Below are 18,828 nucleotides of genomic sequence, written 5' to 3' on the forward strand. Positions count from 1 at the left end.
TGCTGTGGTGGCACTGGCTCTAGGCTGCCCAGGCTCTCTGCTGTGGTGGCACTGGCTCTAGGCTGCCCAGGCTCTCTGCAGTCCGTTCTCCACACAACCGTCTGCTCCTCCATAACTTTACAAATAGTTCCTGCTGACGTAGCAATCAAATAACACATTCTGTGCTTTATGTATTAAATGCCATAAAAATACACCAAAGAACCACAAGAGAACACGTCTTATTGTCATTGCCAATTTGTGACAATTTAAAAAAAAAACTTGCAAGTGAACTGTAGAGCCTAGAAATATTGAAAGTTCTTTTTAAAACTTGAATGTTTGCCCTTTCAAAGGTTCATTTCAGGGATAGCAATATAGCTCAGTGGTAAAGTAATTGTTTAGAATGCATGGGCCCCAGATCCAATCCTGAGTAGCACACATGTACACACATGCGCACACAAATATACTTTTTCACTATTTTTCTGCATCTTTTTTCTCATTTAATGAATATGAAATTAATTGTGCTAAAGAAAAATAATCATTTTTACAATCAATTGCTATAAATAAAATTGACTTTTTATTATGCCATCCTGCTACTTCTAGCAAATTCTATTTAATGAAGACTCTTTGTTATACTAAACCATTGCCTTAACTTTCAAAACAGATTTATTATTTATTTTCATTTCATGAATAGATATGTGTATAAATTCCACATGTGCAGTATCCATGGAGACCAGAAGAGGGCATCTGATCCCCTGAAACTGGAGTTATAATTGTGAGCTACCATGTTGGTGCTGAGAATCAAACCCAGGTACCCTGCAAAAGCAGAAAGTGCTCTTAACCACTGAGCTGTTTTTCCAGCCCCAGCCTGATGTTCTAACCAATAACACTGAAATGAACTAACTCTGTATAAAATTTTTGTCTGCATTTAGGATATGTATGTATGTATGTATATATGTACACATATATATAATCACACACACACAGGTATCATTTTAAATTAATTGTGTTAAAGAAAAATGACCACTTATCGACATGACTATTTACTTATAGCTATGTATAACCATATTGTTCTCTAGGTGGGCTATAATACTCTTATTCCCTTATGATTAGACATGTTTATTTTCATCATAGTCTTTCTTATATAAGTCTTTGAAAAAACCTTAAATGTTTTTCCATTTGTATTTTTCTTTTGTAAGTATATACTTTTACTTGTCTAAAAATCATTTCTAACAAAATTATGAATATATCTGAATTTTGCCCACATGAATGTATGTACATGCTGGCTTCGCATAGAGGGTAGAAGAGGGCTCAGATCCCCTGGGAACTGGAGTATGGATTGTTATGAACCAACATCTTGTGCTGAGAACTGATCCCAGGTCCTCTGCAAGAACTTCAAGTGTTCTTAACTGCTGAGCCACCACCTCACAATTCACAATTATATGGAAGAAAAATCAAACTACAACACTCAGAAGGAAATCTAGCTTTCTGAACAAGAAAAAGAGAAGCTGATTTCACTGAGAGATATAAGCATGTAAGAATGTCCAAATAAATTATTTAATGCAAGAACACATAGGAAAATATGAAAAAAAATTCTGGAAAAGCCTATGCCTTGCTTGCTTCTCTAATGCAAACTAAATAAATAAATAAATAAATAAATAACCTTTCACAATGAAAAGGAAATAAAAACATCCAAGCACAGAACTGGAGAGATGGCTCAGCGGTTAAGAGCACTGACTGTTCTTCCAGAGGTCTTGAGTTCAATTCCCAGCAACTACACAGTGGCTCACAACCATCAGTAGTGGGATCCATGCCCTCTTCTGGTGTGTCTGAAGACAGCTACAGTATACTCATACACATAAAATAGATAAATAAATCTTCAAAAAAGTAAGAACACCCAAGCATAACAACACTGACTTCAGCTAATGTCTATCAGCAACTTTAAATGTGACAGTCACTAAAGGTTGACAAAAAGGGAAGAAAAAAGCTGGATTCACAATACACAGGATTCTGAAGCAGCTAGTTGGCAAATTTCAGGCTAGCCTGAGCTACAGAGTGAGCTCTTGTCTCAAAAAAAAAAGATGATTCAGTGGGCAGAGTGCTTGTAGCCCAAAAATGAGCTGAGTTCAGACCCTCATGGGCATGTGCCAGGGTGCACATTGGTCTGCCTATAATCCTAGCACATGTGAGGCGGTGACACAGGGCATCTCTGGAACAAACTGGCTAAGGAGACTAGCAGAATCAGCTGGCTAAGGATTCAGTGGGAGACCCTGATTCAGGGTCTAAACTGGAGTGGTGGTTTGAATATGCTCGGCCCAGGGAATGACACTATAAGGAGCTGTGGTCTGGTTGGAGTAGGTGCAGCCTTGTTGGAGAAATTATGTCACCGTGGGGGTGGGCTTTGAGAGAGAGCTTCCTCCTAACTTCTTGAGGATGCTCTTTCTTGCCAGTCTTCTCCTGTTTGCCCTCAGAACAAGATGTCCTCTTAGCTCTTTCAGCACCATGTCTGCCTGGACACTGCCATGCTTCCCTCTATAATGATAATGGACTGAACCTGTAAGCCAGACCAATTAAATGTTTTCCTTCATAAGAGTTGCTTTGGTCATGGTGTCTCTTCACAGCAATAAAACTCTAAGACAGAAGGAGAACAACTAATGTTAAAGGACTTTGGCTTCCACACACATGGGCACATGTGTGCATTCACACACATCCAAATATGAGCATACACACATTCATGCTGGACACACACTCACGCACACCACACATGCATGCAAAATAAGTAAAGAAATACAAGCAAGGTAAAGCTGCTTCGTTCTGATGTGGTCACACTGTGGCAGCTGTGGCATGCTGGGAGCACAGTCTTTATTTTTGTTTTGTTTCATAGCAGAAATGTACACTGATTCTGTGGTACATTTTGGTCATTCTGAGAAAATTCCTTTGTTCCTGACCCATGGCTATTATTTTTGGCACAGCCTACATCATTGATGTCCATCTACCAGATTTTGGGTTGTCAACCCATATTTCATTAAGATTATCTCAATCAGGAGTGACCTTTAAGAGTCTGGTTTCTATGTGCAGAGAAATTGGCACAATATGTGGTCACCATTAACTCCAAGTTGCTGTCTTCCTTTAGCACTAGAATGTTCTCTTGGCAATCAGCTCCTAAGGGAGTTGGAGCTCTGGGTTCTTCTGGACTGTTACCAAAAAATATAGCTAGGTATGGTGTATCATAAGTGGGCTTCCTTTTCTGTTGTTTTTTAAGTCAGTTTAGTGTCTACGGTTTAATCAAACATTTCCAGGCATGCTCTGTTGAAAATCCCTCTTATCCATAAGTGAAGAATGACTTTCAATCTTATCATTCCTGAAAAAAACAAACCACAAAGAGAGAAGAAAGAAAGAAAGAAAGAAAGAAAGAAAGAAAGAAAGAAAGAAAGAGAGAGAGAGAGAGAGAGAAAGAGAGAAAGAGAGAGGAGGGAAGGGAGGGAGGGAGAAGGAAGGAGAGAAACAGAGAGAGAGAGAGAGAGAGAGAGAGAGAGAGAGAGAGAGAGAGAAACCTGCTCTGTCTCTGACTGCATGCAAGTTTTTCCACATCAGTGGCAGGGCATCTTACACCCAGCAGCAGGTACTGAGAAAGTGGCCAGTCACACTGGAGTTGGAGCCGCCTTCCCAATACAGCAAAAACAAGCAGCCAGCCAAGTGTCAGAGACACTTGATCTATGCCCAGAGGATGGGAGATTTTTTCCAGAGATGGAAAAAACATTTTTTAAGACGATGTCAGATTTTTCAGCGTTCAGCAGAGGTGCATGAAATGGGCATGACAGTAACGGATGGGAGTCCAATGGCCAGTGCAGCAGAGGTCCTGCTAGTGTGTGGACATCAATTCTTCTTCATCTTGCTGCAGAATGTTAAACTGCTAAGAGAAAGATCAGAGTTCTAGGGTTGTCCTAGGTTGTTTTCTATCGCTGTGATATAACACCAAAAGAACCTTGGGGAGGAAAGGATTTATTTGGTTTACACACCCAGATCACAATCCATCACTGCAGGAATTCAGGAAGCTGAAACCATGCCTGTTGCTTACTAGGTGCTCTCTGGATCATGCTTCACAAGCTTTCTTATACAACCCAGCACCATCTTCCTAGGGATGGTTCTGCCCACAGTGGGCCTGGCCCTCCTGCATCAGTTGTTAATCGAGACAATAGCAGATATGCCAGGAGGAATTCTGCAATGGAAGCTTTCCTCTCAGATGACTCTAGGCTGTGTCAGATTGACAGTTAAACTAAGCAGGCCAGTGATGTTGTTTTCAAAAGGGTAGTTTCTCTTCTTTCCAGGAGCACTCATCATTTGGACCTGCCGTAGTAAGCAGAGGAGACTGAATACCATGATGGCAAGGGTGTGTGAAAAAGGCAGCTCTTCACTTCATCGAAGTCAGTAGCAAGCAGAGGGCACGACCAAGACATAGCTTTCAAATGTACTTTCTCAGCGACTCGCATCTTCAGCCGAGGCCCCGCCCTCCAGGCATGCATCACTTCCCATTGGTCTCATCAGATTTCGGATTTGTCAGTGGATTAAACCATTCGTTTAGGTCAGAACCCTCATGATTTAATCTTTCCTGAAAATACCTTAGAAGACACACTGAGACGTGTGTGTTCCTAATCTTCTAGACATGGTTTTTTTTTTTTTTTAATTCAATCAAGTTCACAGCCAAGACTAATTATCACAACCTTCAAGTTTATCATCTTCTCTTGAAGTCCAATCACCAGTTAAGTACAACTGGAATGTTTTTCATCGCACACTGTGGTGCTTTTACTTCTAAAAGTTAAACTCGGATCTTTTAGCTTTGTTTAGCTCCTTGAGCACATACAATGACATTACTGTACTGCAGCAACTGTGACTTAGCAAGCAATCCCAACATGCACGTCTCTTCCAGGGGTTGTGACTAATTGGTCATCCTCTTATGGGTCTTCTTCCCATGCTAGCCAATCTTTGATTCAATGTCAAACATCACAAATTTACCTTGGTGACTGCCAGCCTTTCTGTCTTCTTGTGAATATTCTTGCTTTGGTCAGAGATGCAGTTGTTAGTATATTTATATGAGTGATGCTTTTCTGAAAAATACATTTTAAAATTTTCTCTTTGAGAATTTCTTACATGTACACAACGTATTTTGATCATGTCTACCCCTCAGTCCTCCAAACTTCCAAATCCCCACCACCACATCCTATCTCTCAATACTTCATGGCCTTCTTCCTGTTCTGTAATCCATCGAGTACAGTTAGTTCTGTCTATATGCTCAGGGGTTCAGGGCCATACATTGGAGCACGGTCAGCCTATCAGGGGCGGATGAAACAAACTCCTCCTCTTCTAGTACTCATTAGTCGCCAAAAGCTCCCCAGCTAGGGATGGGTTCTTGTGAGTTCCTCCCTGACCCATGCTGGAATTTTGACTGGCTTGATTTTGTCCATGTCTTAGGCAGGTAGCTACACCTGCCATGAGTGCATAAAAGCAACACTAGTTAGGTCCAGAGAACACTGTTTTGTAGCAGGCCTTCCCAATCTCTGTTCGTCAGTGTTTCTGCCCTCTCTTCTGCAATGTTCCCTGAGCCTTGATAGGAAGGGCGAAATATAGACATTTGAGATAAGCCTATTGTATAACAGTGGCATGAATGTTTTGGAGGTAACCAACTGCTTTCTGATTGGGTTTCAGGCCTAATCCATAGGACAGAACTTACACCTAGTACTGTAAGAATGGCCAAGAACCCATGGCTGGCAAGATCACAAGCCCCATGTGAGAATCTACTACTTTCATTTTGCTACATGGTCATAGTATCAAATTCCATTCTAATACTTGTGATGGCTTATATACACTTGGCCCAGGGAGTGGCACTATTTAGAGGTGTGGTCTTGTTGGAGTAGGTGTGTCACTGTGGGGATGGCCTTAAATACCCTCAACCTAGCTGCCTAGAAGCAAGTATTCTGCAAGCATCCTTTAGATGAAGATGTAGAACCCTTAGTTCCGCCTGCACTATGCCTGTCTGGATGCTGCCATGTTCCTGCCTTGAGTTGCCTTGGTCATGGTTTCTCTTCACATCAGTAAAACCCTAACTAAGACAACCGTACATCTTCATTTCCATAGATTACTACAGCTCTCAGCTCTCAGCTTCTCAGGGAAGCTGCTTTTTCCAGTGATTGGCAGCTAATGCTAAGTAATGCTTTTGTGACTTAATTAAGCAGGTCTGAAACAGTACTTACTCTGAGGACGGTTATTTCCTAGCACTGAGTCAAAGCCTTCTTTGCTCATTGGTGGATGAGTTATGAGTATTTCCAGTCTGGGACACCACAAGCTGTTCTAACCTGGTGTGAATGTTGTGCACATTCAACCTTTCAGATGGGTTTCTCCCTGGTGCTAAGTAGTAGTTCGCAATGCTCTAAGGGACCCTCTGCAAAGCTCCCAGATCCTACTTGTAGAGCCTTCTCTTCTCTGGAGCTCTCTTCCTTGGACTCTTTTGGTTTTCTGCTCTGTGTCTTTAACTCAGGGAGTCTGCCAGGCACCTTCAGTTGCCTTTCTCCCATTTGCACTTAGGAACCCCTCAGGCTGGGGCAGTTGCCTGTGAGCTTTTCCCACCATCAGACATCATTGTCCTTTGACAGCTGTCTCGTGTTTTGCTTTATGCGTTCTATCTGGTTTTTATTCATTTGTTTTTGAGTTGTTTAGGAGTCATGGTAAATAAATCCCATTTGCCCATTTCTCTGTCTTAGCTAAAAGCAGAAATAACCGATAAGAAATCGATTATGCCCTTGATTTCATTGAACCCACCTTATTTTCCATTTTCATGAGTTCTAGTTTCTCCCTCCCATTGTCAAAGGAGGTGCTTCTGGTATTCCAGTCCTTTGAATTCAAGACTTGGCCCCCAGACCACACCACATGTCCTAGAGAAAATGGTGTGTTCTGAAGCAATTGATTATAGTTCTTGTTTTGCTTTATGATCAAATCTGAGCATGTTTGGCTCTATTGGGTAAGTTTTATTTATATGTATGCTACTACAATTGTCATTTTAAATCTTAGCTTTGTCATTTTGTTTAATGTTCTACTTTTACCTCATATCTATTAGCAATTTTAATATTTAGATGTTTTCTTCAATTTCTCACCAATGTACTTCTGTGGTTCGGGAGTTCTCTTATCCATAAGGGAGTCAACTAGTTTGTTCAGCTTTACCCTTCTACTTCCTAGGTCTTCTTTCTGTTATTTCTACTTTGTCAGAGCATGTAATGTGGAATACTATGTTCTTCTATCTATGATTGTATTCCACAATTAGACCTTCCAGACTACACCTAATACTAGACAACCATTTCTGAAGCATCCACCACAATTGTCTCTTCATTGAGAGAATTTTCCTTGAACAAATTTCTCAGGATTCCTTAGATTCTTACATGCCTATCAGAAACATTTTACATAACCTTAATAATCGAAGAATATCTCAAATGATTAAAAAAAAACCAAACCTTTGTCTCATACTGTCTTTCCTTGGATTTTAAACTGTTATCCATGTCTTTGCTTGTTTCTTATGTTGTTAAGAATCAGTCTAATTCCCACCCAATCTAAGTTCCTTGGCAAGTGACAGGTCCTTTCATTTATAGGTCCAGGAGACTGTTATTGTCGCTGTTGTGACAGACTGGCTAGTTATGTCTCAGAGGTGACCCATTCTGGGTCAGATACAAAGTACATTCTTTCACTTTTCCATCCAGACCTTTTGTTGGAGATATTTACAGTTGGGTTTAAACACTGTCTTCCACTGTTTCATTTTCTTCCTCAGAAGCTCCAGCTGTAGGTATTTGGGTCTGGCAGTTTTTCTCTGACCTTTTTAAAAATTATCTTCTCTTTTTCTTTCTTTTCTCTTTCTGCCTTCACATACTTTTAGTTATATGTCATGGCTTTAGTTTCTGAGAGTTTGTTCTTTCTGCTTCTGCTTTTGCTGCTGCTGCTTCTCTCTCTCTTTCTTCCTTTCTTTCTTTCTTTCTTTCTTTCTTTCTTTCTTTCTTCCTTTTTAAAAAAAGTTACAGATACATTTTTAAAAACTTATTTATTTATTTATTTATTTATTTATTTATTTATTTAATGTATATGAGTACACTGTAGCTGTCTTCAGACACACCAGAAGAAGGCATTGAATCTCATTACAGATGGTTGTGAGCCACCATGTGGTTGCTGGGAAATGAACTCAGGACCTCTGGAAGAGCATCCAGTGCTCTTAACCGCTGAGCCATCTCTCCAGCACCTTCTCTTTCCTTTAGCTAGTGCATACACTGTGGTCCTGCTGGCCTGGGACCCACTGTGTAGCTGATGCTGGGCTCTAACAGGCTGCAGTAGTGCTCCTCAGCACTTATAGGAATAAGCCACCATGCTGGTCTTGCTAATTGGTTTCTTCATTCCCTTTTCTTCCCTTAGGTCAGTACCTAAGGTCAGTACTTAGGGATTTTGAATTTCCTATTCCTGGTGGTTTTGTGCTTAATTCTATTCAGCAGGTTAGAAAGCAATACTACAGCTTTTCTATATTGACAGTTACTGAGTTAATTATATTTGCTTCATGCTGAAATATCATGTGACAGTTTTCCTCTGCTTGTGACTTTCTTTCCACAGTAGGAAAGTAGTTTTTATTTGCCAAAAGTTTTGAATTCTTGTTTGGTGTATCTTTTTAAATTTCCCTGGAAACTCTGGGCTCGTGGCAGATTCTTATCGTCGCCTTGTCCCTGTTCATGTGTGTTTGCTTTTCCCCTAGACCTACAATAGCAGGCCATCTGCTGGGGTGGGATTTGGGTAGTTTAATTTCTTCCTCAATTCAAAAGAAACCAGAGTGAAGTGTGGTGGCTCACGCCTATAATCTCAGCGCTGTGACAGGAGATCATGGCCACGTCCAAGGCAAACTGGGTTACAGTTTTAGAACAGCCTCAGCTGCAGAATGAGAGCCCACTTGAAAACTCAAGGAGAAAAAGAAAAGAAAATTGCATTATTGTGGCAGAGACAGATGGTTTCTGTGACGTTGCTGCCCCCTTGCCATGGTTTGCCCTCCCCTGAACTGCTGATGAGCTGATGTGGCAGAACCTCTTCTCCGGGCACTTCCCACTTCCTAAAGATACCTGTTCTTCTCTCTCCTCTCTGGGTGGCATTGGTTCATCACGGAGATCTTTTCCTACGCTCTCCAGACACTTTTTTCTCCAACTACCCAATATCCAGACTCTCTCAGATCCACAGTCTGTTAGATCTGAGTTAGCATTTTGTCCCTTGAAGTGTGACTTTCTTTTTCATCTGGAACTCTTCCTTTTCCTATATTCTGTCATTTTCCTAGCCCGTCTCTCCCACACTCATGCCCTCAGGACAGGTTCACCCACACCCCTGCCACCAGGGTCAGCTCCACTGTGCTGTCTGGATGAGGCACAGGGTGTCTCCCAAATGCTGACACACCCACCGCCCCCCCCCCAACCCCATGATCAGTGGGGCCAACTCTCTAGAGTGCTACAGCCAGTGAGGGATGGGACCAGTTCTGCACAGCCCCTGACCATCCATGTGGTTCCTGGTGACTGCCCCAACCAGGGGTATTCCAGTGTTCTCTCAAAGTCTCATCCAGACAGCACAATGGAGCTGGCCCTGGCGGCAGGGATGTGGGTGAGCCTGTCCTGAGGGCATAAGTGTGGGAGAGACAGGCTAGGAAAGTGACATGAGCCATGGACATTGACATTGACCCTGCCATGGACCCAGACATGGCCCTCAGTGGCAGCTCTGGCTGGGACCTCACCATGGCCCAGGTGGCAGGGCTGGCCACTCACAACAAGCTACTCCTTTCCACTCCTGAGTCTCCAGTTCCATCTCTCTTCAGATGCCTCAGCTGCTCCACTTCTCTCCCACCTGACCAGCATATACTCACACACTGTGGTGGCTCCCGCTGCAGGCTGTCCACACGGCTGATGGGCCACTGGGTGACATCCTCCAGCAAGCAATGTGTCTATGGCCCTGCCTATGCTGTGCACCAGTGGGCATGTCTGTGGATGGCATGGTGATCCCCAGGTCCCTGTCAGTCTTCTTCCTCTCATGCTTTGGGGCGTGGTGGCAGGTGGGTCTCTGTGTGTCTATGATCTAGCCTAGCCATGGGGTGTGGCACAGGGCAGGTTTGTGGGTGTCTTCCCTGCTTGCACTGGATGGCATGGCAGCATGCAGTTCTCTGTCTATTTTCCTCCTCCTAGGCTGCACTGCCTGGATTTGATCTGATTTGATTTTTATGAGTCCCAGGCATAAGATAGCTTTGGCCACCAAGCCAGGCATCAAGCTAGGATGAACAAAGGACTGCCATCTGTTGTGCCCCTGACTGATAAGAACACCACCAACAAGGTGTCTCTTTGTCCATTGCCAGGGTGGGCTGCAGGTGGGTTGCTTATAGTGTGTTTTGTTTTGTTTGCTGTTATTGTTGTTGTTTTTCTAGGATGGAGGCCTTGTGAGATTTTCCCTGTCCAAGTTAGTCGTCCACTGGGGTTGTTCCTACTCAGCTCACGTTTAGGCTGCTATATTGATGAGAGCTTCTGACGTTCCTAAGAGACTCAGTCTCACAGAAAACTCCCTATTCTTCTGGATCTTACCATCTTTCCACCCTCTCTTCCATTATCTTCCTAGAGCTTTAGGTGCAGGAGTGTGTGGGGCAGTGGAACATGCCACCAGACAGAAGAACTGCTAAGTAAGGTAGTAACAAGTTCAGAACCCCAGTAAATCTCATAATTGAGAATAGCAGGCGTTCAAACTAGCTCCCAACCAGGTTCCTGTCCTGCAGTACATGATCACAACACTAAGAGGACCATGGCAGCCGGTCACGTTCCATGAAAACCTAGAGTTTTCCATGTTCATACGGTAGCTAGGTAGGCCTGAGTGTTTAGCCAATGAGTGTCCCTTCCTGGGCATCCCTTCCTGTAAAAGATATTCAATCTCTGGTTCACCCAAAGTAAGACATATTCATCCTCATCCACCATGAATAAAACATTTTGGGCAAAGTAAGGACTGTCTCCTTCATCAAAGACCAAGGTTCATCAAATAGAGCTATGCGTAAGTCTCCCATTGAAGGTCCCTGTCCCAGCGGTGTCTGGGCACACAGGATTTTGAGAACCACATCCCAGCCTCTGTCCCAGCCCCAGACATCTCTCACCCAGAGAAACACAGGCTGAGAACCCTATATTAGACTGTATTTTGCCTCCCCTGAGCAGTGTCGGCAGCCCACGGTGGCAAGGAAGAAATAAGGCTTAACACCCCTTCATTGTGGCATCCCAGCGGTGAGGCAGAGCGTCAGTAGCATTGACTGACTAATTTCATTCCCTTCTATGTTACTGTGTCTGGTAAACGTTCCCAGGCTGCGCTTGCAGCATGCTCTACTTTAAGGATCTTACCCCATAGTGTAGCCTGTATCACATTCTAGGAAGCTACACGAAATGCCATCTTCTCCTTGTTCTTTTGCCATTTGCTCTCTGTGTGGATACAAACAAGAGAGCCACTGAGGATGGACACAGAGCTGCCATCTCTGAGAACAATCCGTGGGCAACCACTGCCCATTTTTGTCTTCTGTAGCCCCTACTTGGTGAGGCTGGAGATAGACAAAGTTAGATGCCTTTTTTAAAAACTTTCTTTGGATCAGGTTTCGATCCTCATTGTAGATCCAAAACTACACTGTTAGTCTCACCAGCATTGGCATTACTCACGTCCCCTCAGGACTCTGGCTTCAAGCCTCTTGCCGACTTGCCAACACTGCTGCCAGCTCTCATCTTCTGAAAATTCTCCATGAGTATTAAAATGGAAATTGGAGGAAGGCTTCTCATCCCCTATGGCTTGTCCTGCCACCAACCCAAGAGTCTGGCCCATTACATTTTAGTAATCAATAGGAAAAGATTGTATTAAGAGTATGATGTTTTGAGAATTACTTTTTTTTCTTGAGTATTCTACTTTAAAAACGTAATAAGCTCCTTAATGAAAATAAATAGTAATGCAAAAATGTTTCCCCGTTCTCTAGCAAATAAATTCAACTTACATTTTCTTACCAGATTTTGTCTAAATTTTATAATCCCCATGTCTAACCTCTTTTCTCATGGTAATGTTTGCATGTTACAGGGATGGTCACGGAACATGGGTCTTGCATAGGGCCAATACTCACCCGCCCGCCCACATGCAGTGAATAAAATAAGGCCTATTAGCGATTTCCCCAGAGTAATGGTTTCACATGTGTACTTTGTGGTCAGCTCTGGCTCAAATCTCATCTCCTGTGTTTATTATTCATGTGCTTACTAAAATCTCCAGGCTTCAATTTCATCCTGTGCAAGATGTGACACAGTCTGGGAATGGAGCTCAGTGGTACAGCAATCGCCTAGGATGCAGGAGGAGGGCTCTGGGTTCAAACTATAGCTCCACAAAAATCCAGTTAGTTGAAACAATATGTGAGCACAGTGGTTCCATCTTGTTAGCACTTACATGAGAGTCTAAGGCATGTATGAGAACACAGCACGGGGCCAGGATGAGGGAAGAGCTCAGCAGACAGAAGTAGAGCTGGTAAGGAAGGTGTCCCTGTACACACACACACACACACACACACACACACACACGGAAATTACCCCTGCAGGACTCTTCATGTTTTTAGCAGCAACTGGTTTGGGTTTGTTTGTTTGTTTGTTTGTTTGTTTGTTTGTTTGTTTCAAAATTTCTCCTCAGAAGTTCTTGCCATTGCTGTTTCCTTTTCCAGGATGTGTCTTTTGTGACAGATGCTAAGCATCTAGCAATAAAAGGAGGAGTCATGTACTCACATCTTTATATGTAGGAAGGGTTTGCCATCTTATCCTTCAATATGGAGCATAATGGCCATCGAAAGCTGGGGACTTTGTAAATGGATACAGATGTGACCTCAAGGTCTGAAACTGTGGAGTCTGAAAATGTATTAAGACAGGTGGTCAGTGGGCAGTGTCTCTTCATCCTTATGCCAAACAAAACTAATATAGAAAATGTGAACTTTGAGGTGAGTTTAAATGAAATATTGAAAAGTCACCAATGCAGCAGCATTTTATTTTGTCAGTCGTATGAGAAAAAAAAATGAAGAAAATAATTGACATGTTTGTTAATTTGCAGTTACAGGTTAGGGTTTCTTGATGTCATGATAAAACCTACCATGACCAGAAAGAAGCAAGTCGGGAAGAAAGGGGTTTATTTCTTCTTGTACCTCCACTTCATTCCTGTCCATTACTGAAGGCGTTTAGGGTAGGAACTCAAGGCAGGAAGCTGGAGGCAGGAACTCTGATGCAGAGGCCATGGAGGGTTATTGCCTACTGGCTTATTCTCCATAGCTTGCTCAGCCTGCTTTCTTAGAACACCCAGGACCAAGAGCCTATGGGTGGCACCACTGACAGTGAACTGGGCCCACATCAATAATTAATCAAGACAATGCCTCTCAGGCTTTCTACAGAAAGGGCATTTTCTCAATTGAGGTTCCCTTATCCCAAATGACTCTAGCTTCTGTCAAGTTGACATAAAGCTAGCCTGCATACAGGTATTTGTTTATGGAATCATAAAAGTAAGCTAAATGCATGGCATAATACATTCAAAAGATCCGGGGACTGTAGGTAAGCATTCCACTATGGAGAGAGCATAGAGGTTAGGAGTAGAGATTAGGAAGTCCATCAGCCTGAGTTTCAAACTCAGTTCCAACACCTGCTCAAACAGGGGTCACGTTAGTAACTGTCTTAATTAAGGTTTCCATTGCTGTGAAGAGACACTATGACTGTGGCAACTCTTAGGAAAGAAAACGTTTAATTGGGACTGACTTACAGTTTAGAGGTTTAGTCCATTATCGTGGTGGGAAGCATGGTGACGTGCAGGCAGACATGGTGCTGGAGAAGTTGCTGAGAGTTCTATGTCAGGATCCACAGGCAGCAGTATTCTACACTGGGCATAGTTTGAACACAGGATACCTCAAAGCCTGCCCAACAGTGACACACTTCCTCCAACAAGGCCACACCTACTCCCAACAAGGCCACCCCTCCTAATAGTGCCACTCCCCCTGGGCCAAGCATTCAAATACATGAGTCTATGGGGACCATATCTATTCAAACCACCACAGTACCCTAACCAATCACCCTAGCCAAAGTTCTGTGGTATTGAGAATTAAATGAGATTAAATGTCAAGCATTTTAAACATTTATTAATTTGATTTTATTGTTGTTGTTATTATTATTATTGTATGTATGTATGTATGTATGTATGTATGTATGTATGTATGTATTCACATATGTATATAAAGGCCAGAAGAAGGCATTCAATACCATAGAACTGGAGTTACAGGTAGTTGAGAGCTACCCAGTATGGGTACTCGAATCCAAACTTGGGTCCTCTGCAAGATTAGCAAGCACTCTTAACGGCTGAGCGAGCAATCTCCCCTGGGGCAAGTATTTTAATGTCCAAATTGGTGCTAGTTTCTAGTATTCAATCAAACCTTGCCAAACAATCAAGAGCCTAAACTAGCCTTAGTGTGCATGTTCAGGGCACGGAGGAGACATCCCCCGTGGTTGAGGGCCTGTCCTCAGTGGTTTGAGGTGAACAAAGTGGTTCTGTCCTTTCCATGGCTCTGTCTACTTCTTGCTGTGGCTGGCCATTCTCACAGGCCCAGCAGGGGGTGAGCACAGCACAGTCATGTTCCCTGAGCTTTGCTGTAGTAAAAGCAACCGTTGCTTGGAGCTACATAAGATCAGGTGTATGATTTAAAAATATATATATATATTTCCCACAAACGTTAGCAGCCATGATTGAAAGATGGAATTTCCCAGATGGAATTCATAGCCTGGTGAAGACAATATTACTTAAGCAGCTAACCCTTCACAATCATTTCAAATGCCTCCAAATAAGGAAAGTTCATAGGTAGCAGATCGAATCTTGTTTTTTTAACTGTGTAGTTTGTAATGAGTAGGCTACATTAACACTAATGTCTTCCTCCAAAGTGGGAGGTGCTCTCTCATATGAGAGAGAACATTACATGTCTTAAAATTAAAGTTAGCTGCTGCTATCTGACAGTATTTTATAAATGGAATGCAGATGTTATGGGCCCAGCTTATATTGTCTTTTATCTGCGACTCAGAATATGGTCTCGGGTCATCGGATATTTTCTCTTACAAATATTCACTGTCCATTATTTCCCAGCAAATTTATAAGGCTTGCAGAAGTCTTTGAGATTTCTCAGTTCACCACCCTCCCATCCCAGGCCCCCACCCACAGATCCACACCCGTGTTGTAGAAACACATGTGTGCTTGGTCTCTGGTCTCTACTGAAATCAGTTGGATGGATTATAGATTGGGTTTTACTTCGATGAACTGAGGGCTTGTTATGTAGCTTAGGCTAGCCTTAAACTCACGGTCTTTCAGTCTCAGCCTCTCGAGCTACTAGGATCATAGGCACGTATCCTGCCACGCCCAGCTGTGCCTTCCTGAAATGACGCTGTTTAAAGAAAGAGTCCTTTTAATGCATCTGTGCTGATAATCTACTTTGTAACTCTGGATGGAAATTACACGGCCCCTCCCACCGCCTTTCCCCTCCCCTGTTTTCTCTCCTCCTCCCTTGGAATTTCTTTCTTCCTATCTTGTTCCTCTTAACTCCTCCCAATCCTAAGCACTGAGACCATGAACCTGTTACTGAAGGCAAAAGAAGTGAGTTCAGCAATGGAACTTGAGACTGTGTGGCCTAAAGCCATTGCTGTTTCCAGCTACAGATAAAGGCAATCTTGTTCAAAGGCCTGCAAGGAGACTTCAAGACTCCTGAGAGGGAAAGCACACGTTATAGATTATAAATAGGTAGAATACAACTAAATTCCAATTATTAACTAATACATTCTAACACTACTCATACATTGTATTTGTTGAGATGGATAATTGTCCCGTCTTTAACCTCTTAGAACACCAGAGCACCTGAGTTTTCCCCTTTTTACTGTTTTGAGTGTTGTATTTGTACCATCCTGGGCATTTCCACAGACAATACGTTTATCGTGGTTGTTGTTACTGCTGCTGTTGTTGATATGGGGGCTTATTATATAGCTCAGGTTGACCTCAAACTCATTTTCCTCTTCCTCAGCCTCCCAAGTGCACAGTATACTTATTCTCCATTGTGCTTGCATTTGCTCACTCTTCAAGAGCACAGTGGAAAGGGAAAGTCCTCTATAGTTTCACTGTACTTACTCCCCATCTCGGGTAATGGTTTGGTGTGTATTTTTCCATATTTCTACAATTACTGTCTTCCTTCCCTGTGCATGACAACATTGTTTTTGTGTGATGCTGGGGACAGAACCTAAGGCCCAGTGCATGTCTGGCAACTGCTCTATCACCAAGCTACATCCCACCCACCCCCCGACCCTATGTGCATCTTTTAAAACTTCATTTCTCTGTGTATCTCTGGGACCTGTCTCCTGTGGTAGCCTCACTTCCTGGCCATGGAAGAGCATATTCTTGTTTACTGGCAAAGCAGTCGCCATTTAGCTGGTAGCAGAGTTAAGAAGCCATGGGATGCCAAGTATCGGGCATACTTTTCTAAACTATTGTTGATATGTTTCTGAACATTTTAAAATAATCATCTGTAGGTCTCTAAAATCTATCCCTTTCCAAAGGGTTAGCCCATTTGAATTATTATATGGTGAGACATATATGACATATTATATGTCTTGAGATTTTACATGGTTTTAAGATGAGGCAACCCAAGATTTATATTTTATTTAATTCTCATAAATGTCGATTTTTTAAAAAAATAATTTGGAGTCCCTAAGTATGTTTGGCATTGCTAACGAGACTTGTCACATATTGTATTTTCTTGGCATGTCTTTTAACCACATCCTCAGTAAAATATCTTGATTAGCATATTTTAAAAGTGGAATCATAACACACTGTGACAGTTGGGGATTTGGAGATCCTATTGGCATCATGAGAATTCTGCCTGTGACAAATTTTCCCAAGGAATAGTCAACAACGGTTGTCCACAACCTCCAGGATTCAGAAAGTCACATCATCTTATTACGTAGATAAGATTTATCTACTACAGAATTACTAGGAAAATATCCTTGAGTTATTCGTGCCTCATATTTTGGTGCAGTCAGGGAAGCTCTGGTTTTAGGGATGAGCAGTCACATAAGGATGGAGAACCTGAGGTTTAGAGGGATTCTTTCATTACTTCTGACTTCTTTAGAATTGAATAAACTGTTTATATTTTCTATAGCCTGGAAAACACATGTATTTTTTTTCCCTAAAAATATATAAGTTTTACTTAGTTATATCTAAATTTAACCAATAGTCCTCTTCTGAAACCAATGCAGCTGTACTGCTTTTGTTCTGACACCCTTCCTGACTTTCTTGCTATTGTTACTCAGAGGTTTCACTCAATTTGCTTGTTTTTATCCCCAAGACACCGCAACCATCATTCTGTTCATGTTTTCAAAGATGATTTATTACTGCTACTACTGCTATGACTATTGTATAAGTATGTGCACATGAGTGTAGCCACTCACAGACGCTCTGCCTTGGGGCTAGACTTAGAGACCTGTCACAGTTCCTGGGAATTGAACCCAGGTCCTCTGAGGAGCAGTGCATGCTCATAGTTGCTGGGCCTCCTCTCCAGGCCCCTGTTCATGTTTTCTTTGCACATCTTCCCTTCCTTACATTCAGAGCCTCTGGGACCAAACCTAGCTAGGACTAGCTGTCAGTCTCCAGAATCTATAGGTAGGCAGTTAAGTGTTTGGGGGAGAAAACAGGAAGAGTGGTGTCCTAGGAGATATGCCTTGCTCTCAATGCCAACCCATCTGTAACGTTGGCCCTAGGAACTGAGGACTGGGGATAGCCTACATGAGTACTGTCCCTAAAGCCTAGGCGTATCTCTGAGTTATTTGCCTTCTACTCTCCAGGGGGGGTGTGTTATGGGAGTAAAGAAAAGCAATGAACTCTTGTAAAATACTCTCATTAAATATATCTGAGTTGTATCCCTCCTGCTGGGTAAGTGTGTGTGTGTGTGTGTGTGTGTGTGTACATGCATGTGTGAAATTAACATTATTTAGGAAACAATGGCAATGATAGTTGAAGTTCTTTTGGTTTGGTTTTAAATTTATTAATTACATTTTAATATTTTCTTACTTGAAAAATACCAACTTGCAGAACGACAGGTCACACTTCTTGAAGTTTTGCTGTCCTTGAACTCTAAAATAACTATTATAAACAACTAGCTGTGTGTTTGGGTGTAGACACTGGGCCATCTGGAAAATCTGTCTTCTTAGTTATTCAAGAGCTGTATCATTTATTCATGCTGTGTACTAGTCCTCTGATGGTAACAGCATTTTGCTGCCAGCAATTTATAGCAGGTGTCCTAGATTAGCAAGTATCCTCGACTGTCTTCTGGTGGTCAACATTGATTCACAGTTTCTGTAAGACTGAGACAATCTGACCAGAGTGTTTATGCTCTCCATTTTTAGAAAACCCTACTTTCAAAGTTACACAGCCCAATATTCTTTCAGTAACTTGTAATATAATTTCTCTCCTGTCTAAATCACATCAATTTGTTCTTTGTTCAATATAGGTTGTCGCTATGGCTATATGTGCTTTCAAAAAAGTTTTAAAGGCATGAATTTAACTCGTATTTCTATTAGATCTGTGATCCAGGCATGGTGGTACAAGCATACCACCCTAGAACCTCTGCCGGAATATCAGGAGCTAGAGGCCAGCCTTTGCTTTTAAGCAAGCTCCAAGTCAGCTTGGGCCACAGGAGACATATACTTAATTAATGCATTAATTTATTTTAAAAATGGACCTGTGATCCCTTTGGCTGTT

The 18,828-nt window shown here is 42.3% G+C and overlaps 1 protein-coding gene and 2 non-coding genes across 3 annotated transcripts in view; 2 read left to right on the forward strand and 1 right to left on the reverse strand.

Moving 5' to 3' along the window:
• Positions 1-18,828, forward strand: part of Arsb (arylsulfatase B) — a 165,758-nt gene that overhangs the window by 87,078 nt on the left and 59,852 nt on the right. The window lies entirely within an intron of this gene.
• On the reverse strand, positions 10,242-10,379 carry LOC114614591. The gene has a single exon (XR_003710357.1). It is a non-coding gene; the product is annotated as a small nucleolar RNA SNORA48 (small nucleolar RNA).
• LOC114614588 lies at positions 16,405-16,533 on the forward strand. Its single transcript, XR_003710354.1, has one exon. It is a non-coding gene; the product is annotated as a small nucleolar RNA SNORA24 (small nucleolar RNA).

This window comes from Grammomys surdaster, unplaced genomic scaffold (assembly GCF_004785775.1).
Source record: "Grammomys surdaster isolate TR1022 unplaced genomic scaffold, NIH_TR_1.0 126391, whole genome shotgun sequence".
Classification (NCBI taxonomy): domain Eukaryota; kingdom Metazoa; phylum Chordata; class Mammalia; order Rodentia; family Muridae; genus Grammomys; species Grammomys surdaster.